Here is a 22,152-nt window from a genome sequence, read left to right on the forward strand (position 1 = left end):
AAAAACACTGTCTGATAAAGAGCCATGTGCTCGAAACGTTACACGCTTTGTGTCAGCCTTTTATAATTCAATAAATATGCATTTTTGGAGCTTTGGTGTTGCCGCCTTTTTAAATATGTATTTTGCACTTTTTGTGTTTTGGCCGAGCACCTAATAAAATGTGATGTGTGTGCTTTTGTACATTTTATCAATGTACAAAATAAACCTGATTTAACATCCACAAACCGGGATTGAATCGTCATCCTTTATAACTGTACTAACATGTGGGTGTGGTGATAAAGTCAGTAAAAATGCTGTAATTCATTAAAACATGCACTGTTTTAAAAATGTTTTAAACTAGTAAAACTCATTCTTGATCACATTTGATGATAATTGATGATCACAGAGAGCTGAACAGATCTTTTAATCCCTTTGTGCATGTCCTGTCTTGTTGATATGATTATACACATTACTATGGAGACAATACGCGGCTGACAATCAATTTGGTGGGCGAGGAAAAACCACACTCCAACATCACGTTGTGGTGGGCCTCGAAATAAGAGGGATTTTGATCCTATTTTAACATCAGCAAATTTTAAAAAAGAGACATATTGTGTTTATATCACCTTAATATGACTGTGGACAAACTATACCTACACACAGATCTGTCCAAACTGCTTCAAAAAGATTTTCATCATAGGTGCTCTTTAAATGAGCTGCTCATTAAAAAACTGTTAATTCCATAATGAAGGTTAAAATGAAAGATTTAAAAAATGAGCACATATATCAGCAAATTATATAGGTAAACCTTAAAAAAACATGTTAAAATAAAAACAACAACAATGTCATGACCCTTTTAAAACCATGTTTGCAAGTGGGTTCAGTGACATTCTTCCTTCGAAGGCAAGATAGTGAATCAGGAAAGATTCTTGGCAAATTGGGAAGTGTTCAATTTCCCCCATGCAGTGGATGCTCAATGACCTGACGGCATTGTGTGAGCGAGGCCAGTGCCATTATGACAGCACAAGTACATCCTCACAGCTGACTGTGCTTCCCTCAGGGTCTATTGAAAGATTGCTATTGGTAATTTCACAGAGACCTGTCTAGAAAGCTTCAAATGCTGTTGTGCAGCTCGGAAAATCTGCCAAATGTTGTCTGGGAACATGGTGTAACAACAGTGATGGTTGCTGTGGATAATTTACTATAATTTTGTACTGAAAAGTAGATTCTCATCTGAGAAACATATAAATCACGCCGTCTCAACAAATATTATCATTCTATTAAACTCAGTTTCCAGGTAAGGTTATGTGTCTCACACAAGGTCAATGTGACACTGCACAAACAAGAACCATGGCAGCGCTACAGTAACCAGTTATTTATTTTGTTCAGAACGTACCACTCAAATGGCCTTGATAGTACATTGAATCAATAACCTTTAAGCTTATCTGGGCAAAATCTTTACACGTCAAACATTTAATTTTAGAATTCACTCAGTGTACTGAAGTAGCTCTCATTTGACTTTAGTTTAAATTTATAATTTATTAACAGTTTAACTGGGAAGTGTTACTGGTAAACTATTTGATGTTAACACATTATTTTCTATCTATCTATCTATCTATCTATCTATCTATCTATCTATCTATCTATCTATCTATCTATCTATCTGTCTGTCTGTCTGTCTGTCTGTCTGTCTGTCTGTCTGTCTGTCTGTCTGTCTGTCTGTCTGTCTGTCTGTCTGTCTGTCTGTCTGTCTGTCTGTCTGTCTGTCTGTCTATCTTTCTATTAGGGCTGTGAGATTTGAGGAAAATATCTAATTGTGATTTTTTAGTAGGTAGTTCTGTCACCTCACAGCAAGAAGGTCCCTGCTTCGAGCCTCGGCTGGGTCAGTTGGCGTTTCTGTGTGGAGTTTGTATGTTCTCCCTGCGTTCGTTTCCCCCACAAGTCCAAAGACATGCAGTACAGGGGAATTGGATAAGCTAGATTGTCCGTAGTTTATGAGTGTGAATGAGTGTATGTGTGTGTGTGTGTGGATGTTTCCCAGAGATGGGTATGAGATGAAAGGGTAGAGATGGAAGGGCATCCGCTGCGTAAAAACGTGCTGGATAAGTTGGCGGTTCATTCCGCAGTGGCAACCCCGGATTAATAAAGGGACTAAGCCGACAAGAAAATTAATGAATGATTGACTCAAGTAATGAAATGAGAACGTTTAGTTTTATATGGAAAGACCATTGAGCATTCACAAGTTTAGTTAATTTTGACTGACATAAGCAAATGATAATGTTATAAACAGCAGATAGTTGTATGAAAGCAATTGATGCATGTCCAAAAGCATTGCAATATGTTGGAAGGAATGAGAAACTACTACTGTAATGTGCACAAATGATTAATTGTTTTGAGAAATGCATAAACTGCTGTGCAACTGTAGTGTTGCTAGAAATGCACCAAAGTGACTAAAAAAACTAACTTACTCCAACTTTTATTTAAAATTTTCTTTTAAATTTTTAGAAATTAAACACATTTTTTTTTACTAGAGCAAACAGTAGTTAGCTATGACATTAGTTATCTCCTGGGGTCCGTTCTTCATACATGAATTACTCAGTTAGCTGGATTTGGATATTGACGATTTGACACGATCCAGGATCGTTTCGTTCTTCAAAGCTGATCCGAGAGTTGTTGTCATAGCAACAGTTCTGCTCGGTCAAACCTGATCGGGAGCAGGTTCAATTCATATAAACAGGATTAGATCGGCTTAGTTCAAGCAAAGATAATACAGAAAGTATGTTCAGAATTCTGATATTTTCTTACAGTAGTAACGTAGTTATTTACACTTGGGAAAATGGTACATATTATTAAACTATATATATAAAGTTATAGTCATTAATAAAATAAAGTTATACATATTAATAAATCGTATGCAATCTGCAACTTCGAAATGAAAGTACAAAGACTGCCACCTGGTGGTGCAAAGAGAAAACTTATTGATATAAACTTTTTAGATCGCTTTAGTACAAATTGTGTATAATAGAAATGCACAATAGGTGACTTTTTAAAAAAAGCAATAATACATTTATGCAGTCATAAACATGTTTTGATAGTTAATATGCCAGTGATTTGATGCTTCACAAAAGTTGCAGACACATTTACCAATATCAAAATGCTTTTGTAAACAACCAGTTATTCTTTACACCGATTAAAAAATGGCTACTATAATAAAGAAAATATTTTCTAAATGTAGAACTAAATACATTGATTTGCATTGAAATACATGATGAACACTCTTGACACATGAAAGTGTAAAGCCTGCAGCTCACAACAAATGTTGAAGGTTATTGCGTGTCATATTTAACTAACCGTTTACTGCTAATTTGATGTAATTTTGCTCACATGGATAATTGAATATTAATCAGATTATGTCATTACGCTGCTGTGCCGTCAGCCAATCGTTGCATTGCTGATCATGATTTTGAGAATCGATAGATCTTTTCTTCACAACACACGCAGCGATCTCAGATCAGTTTATCCAGACATTTTAATCTGATTCGCGAACTTGTTTGAAGAACCAAATTAGCGAGAGATCAGTTATCAAGATTAAAAGATCCAGGATCGGCAAAATCATCTTAGATCATTTAAGCGAGGTACGAAGAACGGACCCCTGGTGCCTTGGTGATGTTTTTTCATATGGTGTAACAGCTGCAAATAACTCTGAAAATGTACTTTGCTGTTGTTTGCTACTAGATTCAGTGTCACAAGCAATACATTCAGTTGACTTTTTAGCAAGACACTCCTCATGCAAGACAAGCCTGTGGTGCTTTTTAAGGTGTTTGTGGTTGTATTTCCTCGTGCTGTGGCAACAATTCTGCGACAACTCTTACAAATGACCAGTGACTTTAAAACCAAAACAATCCAATATTACTGATGTGCAGTTTTTCTTTGATATTAACCTTTTAATGCATCTGAAGCGGCAGATGCCATTGTCCGTGCTTTCCTGTTTGTTTGTTTGTTTGTTTGTTTGTCAGCACAATTCTGAGTGTGCTCACTCAATTGGCTAGTAATACTATCACACACAGACAGCAGTCACACATTTGCTCTAGGTTAGGAAAATTATATAAAGCATATATATTTCATATCGCAGCCTCTTGCAATTAGCAAATTGCAACAGTTTAAATCGTGATTGCGATTCGATTTTACAGCCCTACTTTCCTACTTTTACTATCTATCTATCGATCTATCTATCTATCTATCTATCTATCTATCTATCTATCTATTTATCTATCTATCTATCTATCTATCTATCTATCTATCTATCTATCTATCTATCTATCTATCTATCTATCTATCTATCTATCTATCTATCTATCTATCACAGAGAGAACACAAAATATATTATGCATATATGTAAATATCTTCAAGCATCCGTCAGTCATATATATATAAAGCTGTAAATAAATATCCATCCACCCATCTGTGTTTTCAGAGATTCACATTTAAATTGTTCATTGTTTTAGTATGCAGATTAAAATCTATATGTAATCTAGCTGCATTACACATTCAAGGAGGATCCTGACATTTTTTTCCCCTTAAATCTCAATCATGCATGCAACATATGACCCTTAAGGTGCACGGTGTCATGACCCATCATAACACTTAGATTATCAGTGACATTTCACCAGGTAATGTTTATCTTTGTTAACTAGCATGCTAGCAGATTACTGTACTGACCAGGCACATTCAAAACTGAGGAAATTTCTCAGCAGCGTTTTCTGTCCTTACAGCTTTTGTATGTTTTCCAAGACACATTATCCAGGCAGTTATGTTGCTGCCAATCTTCCACAAGTAGTTTCTCAACCTGAAACTGTACAGCAGCTAGTTCCATGGCCACAAAATAGCAATATTAGAAAGACTAACATAATCATAATAAAAAAAATTTTACCATTTAAAACCCCTCAATATTAAACATGATTTACAAGATCAAATCAGCTCTGTTGTGTCTGTGAGCAGATCGGGGAGAGTTTAAGAATTCATCTGTAAACATGTCACATTACCAGATAATCTGGACCAATCTGGTCATGAATGAGGCTGTCAGGAAGGACAAATCCAGCCTAAATTCCTGTGAACCCGATTTAAAGGTGCAATAGGAGATCTTGGAAAATGCTAATGTTAGCCTGATAGCAATGAAAGCCTATGTTCTACCCTCACCGCGAATCCCCATCTAAAGACATGCCTTCTGAATGCATAAAAGCGCACTAGACAACTTCACTACAATACATCAAGTAAGGGTGCTTTCACATTTGTAGTTCGGTTCATTTGGTCCAGACCAAGGGCAATAAATGATACATTGTTGCATTTTTTGCCGTCTTTGTGTCGTTTTCACACCACACTGCTGGCTTTGGTCCGAACCAGTTGAAAACAACCAAAATGCACTCATCTGACAAAATCCACACCTCTCATTGGCCAGATGTTGTTGAACATAGTTCCTAAACTGTTTATCGATTGGTCAAAAATGAACTCCTGCAAGAAAACAAACCGGCAGACATAAAATGTTGCTTTTTACTATGAAGGGATGACTGCGCTGGCTAATTGTATCCCTGCTTTAGACAACCTATATATTTCGAGAATGAAGCACAACCTCGGCTGGAAAATGTTTTAATGCATCGCACATCACTTCAGGAGGAGGCATGAATCATTTTAGCTAAACTGTGACATGGTCATCTTGCAGTAATATTCCCAACAATCCATCAGGTAATGTTTTTCCCTCTCTCTCTCTCTGTTGGTGAAGCGCTGTCAACAAATATTTTTCCTCCATATCCCATAATGCACAGAGCATCGGCCTACGGCAGCTGGATTAGTCCAAAAGCCACAGTACTTTTTGCGGTTGGGTCTGTTTTAGTTCGGATCATATTCTCACCACAAATGAACCGCTCCAGGGTTCGTTTAAAAGCGTACCGAGACCACCTATTGAAGCAGGTTTCGGACCGGTAACTTTTTTGGTCCCACAACTAAAAAAACAACTTCAATCCCAAACAAAATTAGGTAGGTTGATGATGTTTGCCTGCCATTTTCTGTCTGAAGCATGTCTGTGAACATGCCTATCGCCTATAAGCCATGACGTATGGAATCCTGTTTCCGTGTCCAAGACGATACTAATTTGAATTGACAAATTTATGACCACTTTTTAGTCGTAACACGCATTAAAGTGAATTTTATATAAAAATTATGGTGTACACAACAGTCTCTAGACATGCTGCATCACAGACACCAATATTTCAACAATTTATAAAACTTTATCACGTTCTGGCAATCTGATATTAGGCAAGGACATATATATCGTGATTGTGATTTTCGAAAGTATTACATCGCTTTGTAAACATTTATTATTACCATTTGTTGAGTCAATACAGTTTGATAGAACACTTGGACCCAGAAGCCGCTTCTCGTGACGTACACACTTAACAAGCGGATGATATAATCCTTAATGTGCAAACAACGTGTGCAGAGCTATGCATACATATTTTGACTGGCAGGTAGGACAGCTTATCATAATGCTCAGACCGAACATTTTGATTGGACGATCTTCACTTGGTCCTGCAGCTTCCACAGATTATTAAAATACATATAAATACATTTGGACCACTTAGCTTAATGACTGCTATCAACATGTGAAGAGACTTTCAACCAGTAGAACGAAAATGGTTCCTGCTTTCCTTCAAGCTTAAATATGCTGTAATGAAGAGCATGCATCTGTCCACGCTTAAACCCATGACTGCAAACACTTTCTAGACAAAGGGCTGGATGTTTGCCTCTTTCTCTCTGTGAGCCAACATGAGCACTGGCACAAGGGCCACATTACGCCAACTGTGTGGAATTAGTGTGAAATGCAGGCCAGCGGTCATCATCCAAACATTAAACTAACCTTTTACTTTGATCAGGAGTTTGGGTTACAAGGGCACAGACAGCAAAACATGCAGCTGAGCCAACCGAATCAAAGGTTTCAGAAGCATTGTTTGTATTTAGGCATGTTGCGCTGGAGTTTAGGAACTGTGACTAAAGTCAGTGTTTTCAGCTAAATCTCAGAGTCACCGATCAATAAGTCCCCAACCCCCAAGGCCAGAGCTACGCACACACTCAAACACACAAAAGAGGTTCTGAACACAAGAACAATGTGAGAAAGAGAAGAAGAAGAAAAAAAAAACACCCTCAGGGTGCCAAAGGTCAGAGGTTTGACCCGACCCTAAAGAGTTGACCTGTACAGCCATGATAAGAGCTGAAAGAGTCCTGTCTTTGCCTGATAGCAGGCTTTGGGGTAAAAAGATACTGGAGGGCTTAAAGTCTTGACCAACTGGATTCCAGAGGACAGAGGTTTAAAGATCACTGGGTGGGCATAGTCTTGTGGGACAGGAAGGGCTTGAAGCGCTAATGAAGCTTGACCAGGGCAACGCTCTCTGAAAACATATCATCTCCGGAGGCTGGGTTATCCATTAATGGGCTCAATGTGTTTTCTTTGGCCCCTTTTACACCGTGGATGCTTATAAATGTCATGCTAATCTTTCAGTAGTTTCATGATCCATTGCTAGAGCTATCTTTACAAATCTATTATAAGAGGCATTTAATAGAGGCATTTAAACAAAATGTGAGCATAAATCTAAGAAAAAGTGATAAGGTTTATTCTTAAAATGTTTATTTGTGACAGTTTTGGCTTGACATTTTTCAATATAACAAAAAAAGATTTATGTGAGACTATGTTAGCTGATTTCTTTATTTTATGTTAGCGTTAATTTAAAGTTTTAACAAGTGTTTAATTTACATTTTATTAAAACAATCAGGCTTTTATTCACAGCTTGTTTTTAGCTTTCATTTGCAGTTAGGTACTTTTTCTTTTAGTTTTTTTTTTAGTTTTAATGTAAATACAATGATTATTGAATTGTGTGTGTGTGTGTATATATATATATATATATATATATATATATATATATATATATATATATATATATATATATATATATATATATATATATATATATATATATATATATATATATATTTATTTATTTATTTATTTATATATATAGTTTTAATTAGCAACTATAACAAATTATATTAAGGCTGCATCTAAAATCACAGGGGCAAGGTATTCCAAGGCAAAACAAACCTCCAAAGGCTGCATTCCAAGGCTGGAAGGCATCAAGACATGTAGAAATCCAAATTCTACTTCACTTCCCACCTCAGAAGGTACCTTCTTCTGATAAAAAATTTGAGGGTAGCATAGATGTGTCATTTACTGCCTTTGATACCCCACAATTCTGTAAGTTCCATTACTTACAGTTAATTAAAAAAAATAAAGTGTTTTTAAATGCTGTCATTTTGAGTGTAAAACAGCTTCCACTTTTGATGGCATTTCTATTTAGAAGTTAGTATTCTAGCAAGTAAATATTTCCTCATTTATCAGCAAAGATCTCTCTATTTTGTTGTACATGTTTAAATGGTCATGCAATTTTCATTCTCGGAAGTCTATCTGAAACCAGTTTTGCCAGGTGCCTTTGTGCATAAACGCTGCCTCCAGAGTCACTGTTTGATAGGGCAGCAAGGAAACAAGTCAAATGCCTAAGCTTTCGCATGCAGGCCAAGTAATCTCTAAGAATAATGTCTGCATGTGTACCCAAGGACATATTGTGTTGCAATTCCACTAAACTTATTTTTGATAGCCTCTGCCTCCTGAATCATATTTGTTTATTACTGTACTAAATTAAATAAACATTTCCATTCTCTTTTTATGTTACTCTGTTACAACGATTAATGAAAAATTATTTAATTTTTTGCCCTCGTACTTCACAGGCAAGTTTTGTATTGTAAAATATACTGACATATTACAAGTGAGAAATTCTTGAATGAAGGGTGCATTACTTGGTTTTAAAATGATTGAAGGAAACACGCACTATCTACTAGCTATAATTATTTATTGAACATCAACGCTGAACATCTGAAATTAAAGCAAACATGGGCTAAAACCAACAGTCCCCTTTTACTTGTAAAAAAAAAGTAAATGATTAAATTGAAAATAAATACCTTGAACTTCTTTGAAACGAAACAAATTGTTTTCAATGTTTTTTATATTAAAATTAGAAAATCAGCAGTATCTTTTCTAAATAAAATTACTCTTGTATATGCTGTAAATAATATTATAAACAGTGAATTTCTTGGATCTTTTGTAAACAAAGATTTTAATGTAAATAATAGTTTTATTGTAATAGAAAATATGCCGTCTCTGGCACAGCTTCCAATCATCGTCAATGTAGTGCAAATGTGCGACATGTACTAAAAGGTGCAGTAGGTCATCTGCCAAAATGCTAACCACTTAACATATCTTCTTTGGATGGCGGGGAGAGACTGTGTTTTAAGGCCACGCCTCCTAAAGTTGGTGTTTGGTCGGCGGCTTGCAGAAATTACTCTGATTACTAAGCCACACTTACATGCTATTTCAGAGCAAATATTTAGAGTAGCATGGTAAAGAGTATAGAGAGGCTGTTATTGTTCAAAAATGACCCAATGTGTATATAAAAGCAGCATTAGCTCAGTAAAGCAGGCTAAGTGGAATAGCGCTATTTACTAATGTTCAGTTAATAACTGAATATATAATTATTGATGCTGTAAAAGGACCTTATGAAACTGAAAATAGTCACATTAATCTTTCACCCATTCATAACACAACACACTCTACATCAGCTTTGGGGGACTAAAATAGTTATAAAAAAACCATTACGTATCTAACAGAAATACTTCAGCCACGGTGTCGTCCTTAATACTTACTACTTATCAGAATTATGGGAGCTGTCGGCTCCCAATATTTAATTGGATGAACATTTTTTAGTTTTATGCCTTACGTAGAATATAAAAATACACATAAATACATTTAGATCATTTACTGTAATCATTACTATTGGACGGTAAAGAGACTTTCAACCAGCACAACAAAGCATGTTTCTGAAGACAATCACCTACTGCACCTTTAAAATTTTTGAGAGATGCACGCTTATGTGACTGCATGAAATACCAGTTTGATCAAAATAGAAGTATAAAGTAGCCTTAACAGAGCAAGCTCACGTGACTCCACACGCAGTAGGGAAAGTAATTGAAAAATTGACCTGGAAAAATTTGATCGATAATAGTTTCTGAAAGTCGATTTCGATTACTTTTCGATTAATTGTTTAGCACACACCGACAGAAAACTCAGGAAGGTTTTGATGAATATCACTGGGCTATACCAAACGTAGGTAGATTATAATTGAACTTCATTGAATTTATCATTCACTTTTTAAAACAACAATATGATAAATACATAAAATTCTGTTGTAGACATGCCATGTGGTATCTGGGTTGAGGTTTGCATCTTGAGCTAAAGCACTAAATGGTGGAAAATGTCTGCCAACCTGATTTCACCAAGACATGTTCCTGGATAAACATCTATGTTGATCTTGGAACAACATTTAAATCAGCCAATCAGAATTAAGGGATACGTTTACCGTTTATGTTAAGTTTAGGCTTTCGGTTTGGTTTACACACTTCTACCTGATTGTTATCCAACTATTATTCCCCTCTGATTTTGGGGATAATTTACAGTTATGGTTGAGTTTAGGGCTAAGGAATAGGTATGGATTACATTTTCAAACAAAAATTATGTTTCAGGATCAACATAGATGTTAATCCAGGATCGCATTGTACTTGGCAAAATGTCATGTGTGAAAATTGTCACCTATGTTATTGTCAACTCTGTTATAGGTTTGTAAAGTCGAACAATACATTAAACAACATTTAAAAACAGATTCAAATGTACTCATATCATTTTGCATTATTTTACATTAATAATAATGTATTCATTGTGCTAATTATAATTTTCCTGGTGTAACAAAATATAATAAAATGTGTCGATTGTTCTTAATCTAAATGATGTGCATGCCTTTTATTACATAAATAAACATATCTCAATTAAACTATTAGGTAACTTATGTTATGTTAGATCAGATGAGATAATACTTTTATAGTCCATTTAGTTTAATAGTCCATTTATTTTATCTTGCTGTTAGGTAAACTGCCATTCTAGTAGCTCAGATGTCAGCACAGATAATAATAATCATGCGCATGGTTATCTGCAATCATCTCAACCAAACGTCCTGTTAAGGTGAGGCGTCTACAGTGTCCTCTCGGGAGACTATACTGGTATGTAGTTAGGCTTCTGTTGAAGTTAACCATAGGATAAAGGGAGAGGCTGAGTAAACAAAAGACCCCCAGAAGCAACAGTTCACAGAACAATAGATGATCCCTGTGTGAAGGACACTCATTATCTGCGTTTTTAGTTTCTTCACTGTTTGTTGACCCACTGTGTGGATGCACTACTGGTCAAAAGTTTGGGGTCGTATGTTTTTAAAAAATTATATGTTTATACTTAATAAAGCTGTGCATATTTAATTAATAAATGTACTTTTTTATTGATTTAAAGGTATTTAATTTTGTGCTTTGCTAAATTAAGAGTTTTATACAGTAACAATTTTTGGGTACATCTTTAAATGAATAATTCTGGCAACTACAATGACCATTATTTTATTTTCATTCATTCATACATTTTCTTTTCGGCTCAGTCCTTTTATTAATCTGGAGGTCGCCACAGCGGACTGAACCGTCAACTTATCCAGCACATGTTTTATGCAGTGGATGCCCTTCCAGCTGCAACCCATCACTGGGAAACATGCAAACTCCACACAAAAAATGCCAACTGACCCAGCCGAGGTTTGAACCAGCAACCTTCTTGCTGTGAGGCGACAGCACTACCTACTGTGCCACTGCGTCGCCTTTATTTTATGTAATGTATTTAATGTATGTTAATGTATTTGTAATAAAGAAAAAGTTATAATGGGTAAAAAAAAATTGGGTACATTTTTAAAGGAACAATTCTGGCAACCAAATGACCATTATTTTATTTTATTTCATTTTATTTTATTTTATTTTATTTTATAAGAATTGTGTGATAAAGAAAAAAAGTAATAATGCTAAAAAAAATTGGGTAAATTTTTAAAGGAATAATTCTGGCAACCTCAATGGCCATTATTTATTATTTTTTTATTACAGTATTTTATTTTATTTAAGGAATGTGTGATAAAGAAAAAAAGTAATAACGCTAAAAAATTGGGTACATTTTTAAAGGAATAATTTTAGCAACAACAATAATCATTGATTTATTTATTACAGGATTTTATTTTATTTTATTATATTATATTTAAGGATTGTGTGATAAAGAAAAGTAATAATGCAAAGAAATTTGGGTACATTTTTAAAAGAATAATTCTGGCAACCACAATGATCTTTGTTTAAGTTATTTGATTTTATTCTTTTTATTATTTATTTTATTTTGTTTTTTATTTCTTTTCTATTCTTTATTTTTTTATTTTAAGCATTGAGTGATAAAGAAAATGTAATACAAAAAAATCACATTCACATCACAGGACAAAAACATAAAAAATATATATATTCAAACAGAAAAGTTATCTTAAACTATAAAAAAAAATTCCCATAATAGTACCACTTTTTTGTTCAAGTAAATCTTATGACAACTAAAAAGACTAAAAGATATATTATATATACTGCATACAAACACACAGAGAGAGCTTTGCTAAGCCACCAGAAGCATCTCTATTTCCTTCGTCTTCCTTGACCTCTCTCTGTCTCTCAATCTCTCTCTGTTTGCTCAGTAACAAAAGATCTAATTAGAGCTGTGAGCGCCGGGGCCGATGCCACTGCTCCAGGATCTCCCACTTCCAGGGATTCCTAAGCAGCGGAGCAGATCTGTGTCCCCAGAGCCCCTGCACGCTTCAGTCACCCGCCTGCTGCCCGCGGTGCACTGTGAGCTCACATCAGTCGCAGATTAAACCCACTCGCTGGAAAGGAGCACATTCGCCGGCTCCACCACAGGGCGCAAATGACATGCATGACAGGAGCGAGACCAAGCACAGCGGCTCGCAGAGGTCTTAATCCAGGGGAGAGAGCGTTTATTGCATGACCGTTGTGATGCCCATTGCTACTGCATTTATTTCTAACGGCTGGCTGTGCTTAGATTCGTTCCGGGGGACTGGGAAGGCTTTGGTGGGTGTGTTTGGGTTAAGATTCACGACTTTGAGGGCCTCTCGCAACTGGGGCAAAAGTTGAACTCTTATTGGTATTGGGTCGCCTCAGCATGACCACAGTGACCCTGTGGGGCCCCTGGGCCTTTCATAACGTCCTGTGTGCAATTCAGTCGTTGGCAGATCTTAACATCTGTCACCGCTCACAAACCAGATAAAGGGGCAGGTTGAGTTTATGAACAAATATTGGCGACAGAAAAACCTACTGACCTACTGTCTGAAAGTGATCATGGTACTGTTATCTAACCTTTGAGTTGGTGTATAGTTGTTAAATGTAACGGCAAAGTTTGTAATTTTTGCCACTAGAGGGCATGTATTCACAACAAACAAAGACTTATTTTGATGACGCAGTGACCAAGTGTGGAATCACAGGAGTTGTCATCTTTAATTCATGCTATACAAGACTAATGCAGAACTAATTTTCATTAATGAGCTAAAGAATTCAAGACTTAGTTCCAATCCCGATTCTATTTTTGTACCCCTTCCCCCTCTACTTGGCCCTTGAAACAGAGTGTGAAGGGGAATGGCTTCAAAATTTACCCCTAAGAAATGGGACAGCACTACAGCACCTGCACATGTCCTCAAATGTCATTGCAATCTCTTGCTTCATATGTTGTGTTCCATATGTAGTTGTTCCAGTTGTCTTATTGTTTTGGTATTTATCTCCAAGAAATCACTGAAGACATATATCATGTTATCATAACAATATAATGTGGCAATAAGATCGTAACTGTACTGTGCATTTACACGGTGGCCATATTCAACGATGTAAACACAAGAAAACATCATTAACATTATACCAGAGACTGTAAATACAGTAACTCATTCCCAGTCACTAGACTTTTCTGACAGGGTATTCGAGTGTCATCGAGTGTCAGATGTGAAAGTATGTTGTGGGACTGCTGTACAGGAGGTATTATTAGGGATTAGAGATTTAGGATTTAGAAATTTATATTTTAGTGATTTTTTTAGGGTAAAACATGAACTCCTTGATGAATGTATTAAAACATATGCTTGTTTGTTGTAAAAATTCATATTAACAACAAAAATACCAATATGTGCATCTCCTTATTTCCGTGTGCAGCCATACTGCTGTTGTAGATGGTGTATTCTAAAAAATCTCAGTTGTAGGGGCTATCTAGTCCTATCTAGTGGCCGTCGCCGTCACTGACGTGCACCTCTCAAAAAATGTGACTAAACGTCGTAACAACGCGTAGCGCAAGCTCTGTGATTAGTCGGCTTGGTAGCACTGACGAGTCGTGGCGGGACCGAGAGCCGCGCGAATGGCGCGAGCCCGATGTAGCGATTGTTTACAAGTGTGGAGTCCCGTGAAGGAGCTCCGGATGAAAAGTTTTGTTTTGTGTTTACCTCATAGTTAAAGTTGTTGCACGTCCGCCGGTTTCTGCCTCAAAATGAGCGAGTTTGAGTCAATTGTACAACCAGGAAGTGTTCAGGAAACGCAAAACAGAAGCGAAGAAACTCAACACAGAGGAACATTTACACCTCACTGCCAACTAGCGTTTCGAAAGTGTTAATGCAGACCAACAGAGACAGCGCGCAGAAGTATAAATGCACAGCTGCGTGCGTTGCCTGCGCCGTGAGTAACGCCAGTCACTTGACGCAGAAGTATAAACCAAGCTTAAGGGGTAGACTTAAGATTGGGCCTTATTATCATGATAGTATGAAGGAGATTAAAGAAGCAAGCTGTCAGAGCACAAGAGTGCTAAAGAAATTGCTTATACGTGGCAAAAAAACTATACCAGTTGACCACTTTAAGTTCTTCTAGCCGTGATTACGTGGTGAAAAAAATAGTACTGCTTATCATATTAAATACAATTTAAAGTGTTATTGTTACTGTTATTCTTCTTTGTGTAGACTAATAAAAAGCAGAACAAATTCAACCAAAACAAAAACAAACAGGAAAATGGAGAGTCAATGACATCATTAGAATGCTGATGCGGAATGCGAACACAGCGACCCCTGTCACTAGTTAAAATAGCTAATTTCGAATTTGAACATTCTTCGAAACATTTGGGAAAAAATGTCAGTATATAAGTAAGTAGAATATATAACAGTTTGCATATTTAACAGTTTTTCATCAAAAGGTCTGAAAAATAACTTAAATTGTGTTATATATTTTGCTGACTTATGTACTTACATTCTACTGGTGCTGTCACAATGTTTTGTTACCAATCGGTACAGAAATGTAAAAAATATCCATTTGAGCGGGGTTAAGCGTGTTCTTATGCACTGCTGATTGGCCATTGTGTTCACATGCTCAACAGATATGTCTGTGATTGGCCATGAAGGTCATCAGTCACTGACGTTTACCGAGTGCAAACACAGATACAAGGACACTGGAGCATTTTAAAGTCGTGTAAATCAGCTGGTCTGAATATTAGCTGGCATAAAAGTGATGTGCTGATGAATCGACTAATGTTTGTGGCTTTAAAATGCTCCTATGTCTGTGTATCTGTGTTGGCACTTGTTGTACAGTGGTGAACTGATGACCTTCACAGCCAATCACAGTCACTTCTGTTAAGCACTGTGAAGACAATAGCCAATCAGCTGTGTTTAAGAATGCACTCAGCAGCGCTTAAATGTTAACAGGAAATGAACGTTTTTAAAATTGCTGTAACGATTGGTACCGAAATTCAACAAAAATTACAACACAACATTCTACCAAATGTTTCGAAGAATGTTCATTCGTACACTTAACAAATGAATTCTCATGAGGCACACTGTACTAGCCATGGCCATTATTTTATTTCTTTGTGTTTAAAGTTACTAAATTAAGTAATATATAAAGGCATTAATGATTTATGATGAATGATTTTTACAAACCATGTCTCAATTAAAACATCAAAGTGTCAACATAAGTCCTCAGTTTTATTATTTAGATGCTTTAACAACAGCAGTACAGTAATTCGTGTCAGAAGTGCAAACAGCAACACGATAACAAACAAAAGCTGGACTTCATACCTTTGATTTGATAAAACGATCCAGTTCTGAATATACTCTGACGCAGCTGGATAAAATCTTAAAGAAAAGTGTCGAGTGAAAAATCTATAAATCCATTGTTTACATCAGCTTTCATGTGCAGGTTCAATCAGAGCAGCGTTTATGTAAAAAAAAAAAAAAGAAAAACAAACGAATGTATGAGTCTACCTATTTTTTTTTTTTTAAACGGTTAGTGTTTTTTCTCACAATATCCTAAATATTTATCATATTCATGTCCTAAATAATTGTCATATTATTTATTGCTCATTATGAAATCTTTTATTCCCCTGTCAACCAATGGCTTTTCAGTAATTGTTCAAATACTACTACTACTACTACTACTACTACTACTACTACTACTACTAATACTACTACTACTACTACTACTACTACTACTAATAATAATAATAATAATAATAATAATAATAGGAGAAACTAAATTGGCCGTAGTGTATATGTGTTAATGAGTGTGTATGGATGTTTCCTAGTACTGGGTTGCAGCTGGAAGAGCAGCCGCTGTATAAAACATAAGATGATAAGTTGGCGGTTCATCCCACTGTGGCGACCCCTGATAAATACAGCCTCATTCACACTACAAGCGACCGCTCGTTTCAGTGGAGAGCGAGTGACTTCCGGTGATCTCCGTCTACGCAAGCGACAGCGACTGTTGGCAACTGTTGGCGACCAGGTGGGCGTGTCGAGCAGCACAACAAAGTTGAAAGTACTTCAACTTTATGAAAACGAAGAGCAACTTTCTTGAGCAACAGTCAATAGGAGCACCAGTAGAGCTCATGTGATCCTCACTCTGCTCGCTTAGAGGCCAGGTGTATTTGTGCTGTATAGACCTACACAGAGCTGAGTTTGCAGCAGGTCTCCACTCAGAGCGACAGGCAGCTACAAAGTCATTGCTAGTCTGAATTAATGAATAAATGAATTAATGAATGAATGAATGAAAGAATGAAAGAATGAACGAATGAACGAATAAATGAATGAATAAATTATTATTATTATTATTATTAATAATAATAATAATAATAAACACTGTTAGATTTAAGCAGTACATGCAGATTAATAGCAAAAATTAATATAGAGATTATAATCAGTTACAAATTAGTAATGTCAAATATATATAACAGGGAAGGAACTGCATTTGACAGGCCAAAAGTAAACATATCATTGTGTAACACAGGCACATGTTGATTTCATTCTTTATGGCCAACAATCAGTGACATTTCAGCAGATTCACCAATCAATAGACAGTTTTTGAGGCTGATTGCATACTTTATGGCCAGCAATCAGTGAAATATTAGCATATGCACCAAACAGCAGACAGCTTTCTGAGGCTGACTGCATACTACATGACTGGACATAAGAGTAATATCCAAACTATAGCTGGTTGTACAGATAATAGTTCATGTGGATGTGTATTGTAAAATATTGATAAAAGTATTTCTCATTCTGGTATGTGCAGCAGCAATCCTCTTTATTCATAAAAAAATGATGGAAACTTAAGCTCAGTGTGTCTTTCAAATAATCCCATGGTTACCATTTGAGTTTAAGTATGGAATCATGGATTTTAAAAATTGAGTTCAAAGTGGGGTTGCTGTTTTAAAGGGGTAGTTCAACCAAAATTAACATTTACTCACTATTTACTCTCTGTTTACTCTTATTTATTTAGTATCCTTTTTCTGTTGAACTCTAAAGTATATTTTCTGAAGAAAGCTAAAAACCTGGAACCACTCACTTCCTTAGTAGGAAAAACAGATACTATAGAAGTGAATGTTTACAGGTTTCTAGCTTTCTTCAAGATAATATCTTGTGTGCTCAACTCAAGAAAGAAGGTGAAGCAGTTTTGGAACAAGTGAATGATTAATGAATTTTCAGATTTGGGTTTACTTGGGTGTATAGAGGTTCAGCTTATTCAGGAGTATCTGATGAGTTTGGACATTTGAGAGAAATGTTTAATGACTGTATTACACTTCAACTAAATCTGTTAGATGTTTTATCAACTCAAAATCTTAAGTTGATCTTATGATAAAACAAGAATTACAATACAACATTTATATAATTTATACATAAATATATATATATATATATAACATTTATATATAACAAGGGGCCAATCATACTGAAATCGCTTTTTTTTTGTGTTGAGAGGAGAGGGGGCTGACTGCAGACTTGGTGCAGATGCAATCTGAGCCAATGCTTTTTAATGCACTCACCTAACCCCTCACAGTGAAGTCACCAGCTCGATTGAGTGCATTGTGTCTGACGTTGCATCTCTGAGAGATGCAATCTCAGCTTGCATCATAAAGGCTGCTTTCAGATACTACTGGTTGAGAGGCGCATCTTTTGAATGGTTTATTAATGGCTGCAAGAACTTTGCATGCTGCTTATGAGCCCTGCCCTTCGTGCATTCTTGCTGCTGCATGCTGATAATACAATATTATTAAATATAAAAATTTTACCAATATCAACAGCAACACTTGCACAATACATAGCTGATTCAGTCGTTGCCTAGGGACATAAAAAGCGCGCCACACTTCTTTTTTTCTTGTTGTGCGCCTTGTTTTTTCAGAAGGGAAAAGTGTGTTTGGTGTGATCGGCCCCTAAAGCATGGCTAAAATTAAATAGTATTTAGTCAGACTATGACTAAACAAAAAAATAAATAAATAAAAATTGCTGTTGAAGTTACCTAAAATTAAATTAAATACAAGCATTTATACTGTAAAACAAATAAATGACAATTAATATTTGAAACTGTTAATCCAGTTACAACTATATTTCATTTTTTAGTTATGCAAATTTGAAACTTTAAACTGAAATTTTATTATGCTTGAATGATGTAAGTCGAGGTGATTACAAAAGTTCATTTGATTCAACTAAAACATTTTAGGCAGCAATCATTTTTACAGTGTATTTTATCTCCTTTCTTCACCAATCTTTTTATTTTAACATTATTACCACTTTTAACAAATCACAAATAATCAACTATTATGTACAAGAATTACATTTTTTTTACATAATAATTATTATATATTTGCATAATTATTATTTTTTTATCATTGAAGCCAAATAATTTACTTAAATAAAATGTGTGTGTTATTAAAACTTGTTTTCAAGTCACTGAACAGATCTGAAAAAAACAAAAACAAAACAAAAACGGAAATATCAGATGTTTAAGCGCCTCACTGGAATGGAGAAAATCTGATAGGATGTGTTCGTCAGGCCTCAGACAGGAAACTCGGGTCGGTGTCACTGGGTTCAGCATTTGTGGGAATGAATGAAAGAGTATCAGGTGCGCCGCAATACACACAACGTGTGGCCACTTTATCTGTGTCTGACAGAAGGCTAAAGTCACTATCAGACCATCTTCACCACAGAGACTAAGGAGAGCGGTGTGGGGTTATCTTCCACTCTGATAAATACAGATAAAGCACAACCTACTGTTGGAGAGTCCAAGTTTAAACTGCATGGCCATCAGTCAAGCTCAAACCAATAAAACGGAAATAATGATGGGTTTTGGTTGGCAAATAAAAGGTTTCATATGTCAACTCCAGCAATAAATATTTTATTTTGACATATGGCATGACACCAGTTGGGTGCCAGCCAAGTCAAAGCATGAGGGAGTTCTGTGCAAAAACAGTGGACAAATAAGCCTTATTTAATGGATGTGCTTGTTTTATATAAAAAAACAGTGCTACTAGTCCATCTGTCTATCAGAGTAGAGCTGCTCCAGGCTGATCAGTTTGACAGAGTAAAGGCAGAGGTTACCGACGGAAGGTCAGGGTCAATATGCACTAAGCAGACCTTCTTTTCCACAAAGGGGAAACCACCTTCTTCTACAAATCAAATTAAGGCTTACTGCTAAGAGCCGACAGATGTTTGAGCTGAACCTGCTGTCAACAAGCCTGAGGAACCTTATTAAATATAAAGTATAAGGAACACTCCACCTTTTTGGAAATAGACAAATTTTTGTTTCAAGTCCCCTAGAGCTGTGTTTCTCAACTGGTGGGTCGTGACCCAAAAGTGGGTCGCAGGTACATTTTCAGTGGGTCGCAGAGTGTGCGGTCAAAAAAACAACAGTTTGTGTGAGAACAACTGTACCATTTGACATATATAAATTTCATTTAAGTATAGCAACAAATATGTCAAAGCGAAAGTACGACCCCGAATATGTAAAGTATGGATTTTAGGGATGGGAAGATTAACCGATATGTATCGATACGCAGTCATGCGCGTGCACGATGCGAGTGCATCGGTAGAGCAGCAGAGGATGAATGAAATTTTGGAAGCAAATCGAGATGCATCGGTTTTTTGCGAGATGCATCGGTTTTTCCAAGATACAACTTATATTTTTAATATAGAATGTATTTTTTATTTATTAACAAGTGTTGTCAACCTGTTTTTGGCGCATAATTTAATCGACCTACATAAAGTATGCACTAACAACGGATTTGCGGATGTGTACACTTACACTACAACTCAGTGTATCAGGTGTGCGGATGAAGCTAGTGGTGCGCCCTCAGAAAGCGCGAGAAGCTAAACAAACATTCCTCAACAACAAACAAACATATTCAATTATTCCTCACTGAGTTTTAAATCTAAAGTATGGCAACATTATGGATTCTGCAAAAGGATGGACGACTTGACAGGACTGATGCAATTTGCAAAATGTGCCGCGCATCTGTAAAATACACGGGCAGTACGACTAATCTGATATCTCACTTGAAGCGGTGCCTCGGTGTTGTTGTGGAAGCATCTTCCAGTGTTCCTGCATCCCCGGCTTCCTGCTCGGCTTCAACTGTAGCTACCAGCTCCAAAAGTGGTGAGAAAAGCATTGAAAGTTTTTTCCATGCGCAACAGTTCTGCTCGCTCTACGCCAATAACGAATGCTTTTGCATTGTTCATCTGCAAAGATATTCAGCCTAATGTCACGGAGAACGAAGGTTTTAAACACCTCCTGTTAATTTTTATTTATTTATATTTTTATTAGCCTGTTGTTTACAGTGACAGTGATGTTTCAAAGCAACATAACACTGCTAGTTCAGGACCTTAAGTTTTGAATATTCAGTGGCACAATATATCTTTGTAAAACTTGTTTTCATAGTTGAAAAGTTAAATCACAATTCTTGTTGTGCAATGGTAAACCTTTATGTTGAAAGAGTGCAAATATATACATTTATAATATATATTGCACTTATACATTCTGTTTATCTTGAAAATACTTAAATAATATGTGCTATATGTTCTAAAATGGCCCTCTACTGTAAACTGACACTCTGGCTCTGAGAGAAAAGCCAGTTGTAAAAAAAGTCTTAGTTTTGCTTGGTTAATAAATAATCAAACTCATTCAATGGCACAGCATCCTTTCTTACATCATCTCATAAACTTGATCTAATTAGTTAGTGCTGAATTATCGTATTGTATCGTGATATGGGTGTAAATCGTATCGTGTTGCATCGCAATATCACAAATGTATCGCTAATATATCGGATCGTATTCTTTGTATCGAGATGCGTATCGGATCGGCATTATAGCTTAGATGCCCAACCCTAATGGATTTACATATATTCACGTCAAAAAAGCCTTAAACCTCAGTGTGTCATATGTAGTGATGTGCTCTCACAAGAGCACTTTTAGAAACCAAAAAATTGTCATTTTTACTTTGTATTATTTCTATAATTTGATACAATAATAAAAAACTTTTTATTTGTAAGTCTTGGTGATTTTCTTATAATTTATCTGTCACTTCTTGTGTATGTTTTCAAATAAATACAAATTAATTATAATTCCTAAAATTATATTTTAGTTCCTAAAATTTTGGGTTGCGGGTTGATGACCATGTAACGTTTTGGGTCCCTTGGCCAAACTAGTTGAGAACCACTGCCCTAGAGCAGGGGTGCCCAACCCTGTTCCTGGAGATCTACCTGCAGAGTTCAGCCAACCTTGATCAAACGCACCTGTTTTGAATTACCAGGTGATCCTTCATACCCCACTTAGGTGGTTT

At 36.0% G+C, this 22,152-nt stretch overlaps 1 protein-coding gene across 6 annotated transcripts in view; it reads right to left on the bottom strand.

Annotated features, from left to right (window-relative positions):
* The window catches only part of zbtb16b (zinc finger and BTB domain containing 16b), a 111,887-nt gene that overhangs the window by 84,397 nt on the left and 5,338 nt on the right, over positions 1–22,152 (bottom strand). The window contains exon 3 of one of the 6 annotated variants that reach the window (XR_012390769.1): positions 21,137–22,054. The exons of the other annotated variants lie outside the window; for them this stretch is intronic. The gene's annotated coding sequence lies outside the window, so the exon portion shown is untranslated. Of the gene's footprint in view, positions 1–21,136; positions 22,055–22,152 lie in introns of those variants that run through there. 6 annotated transcript variants of the gene reach the window in all.

The sequence above is a fragment of the Danio rerio genome, chromosome 15 (assembly GCF_049306965.1).
Source record: "Danio rerio strain Tuebingen ecotype United States chromosome 15, GRCz12tu, whole genome shotgun sequence".
Lineage (NCBI taxonomy): Eukaryota > Metazoa > Chordata > Actinopteri > Cypriniformes > Danionidae > Danio > Danio rerio.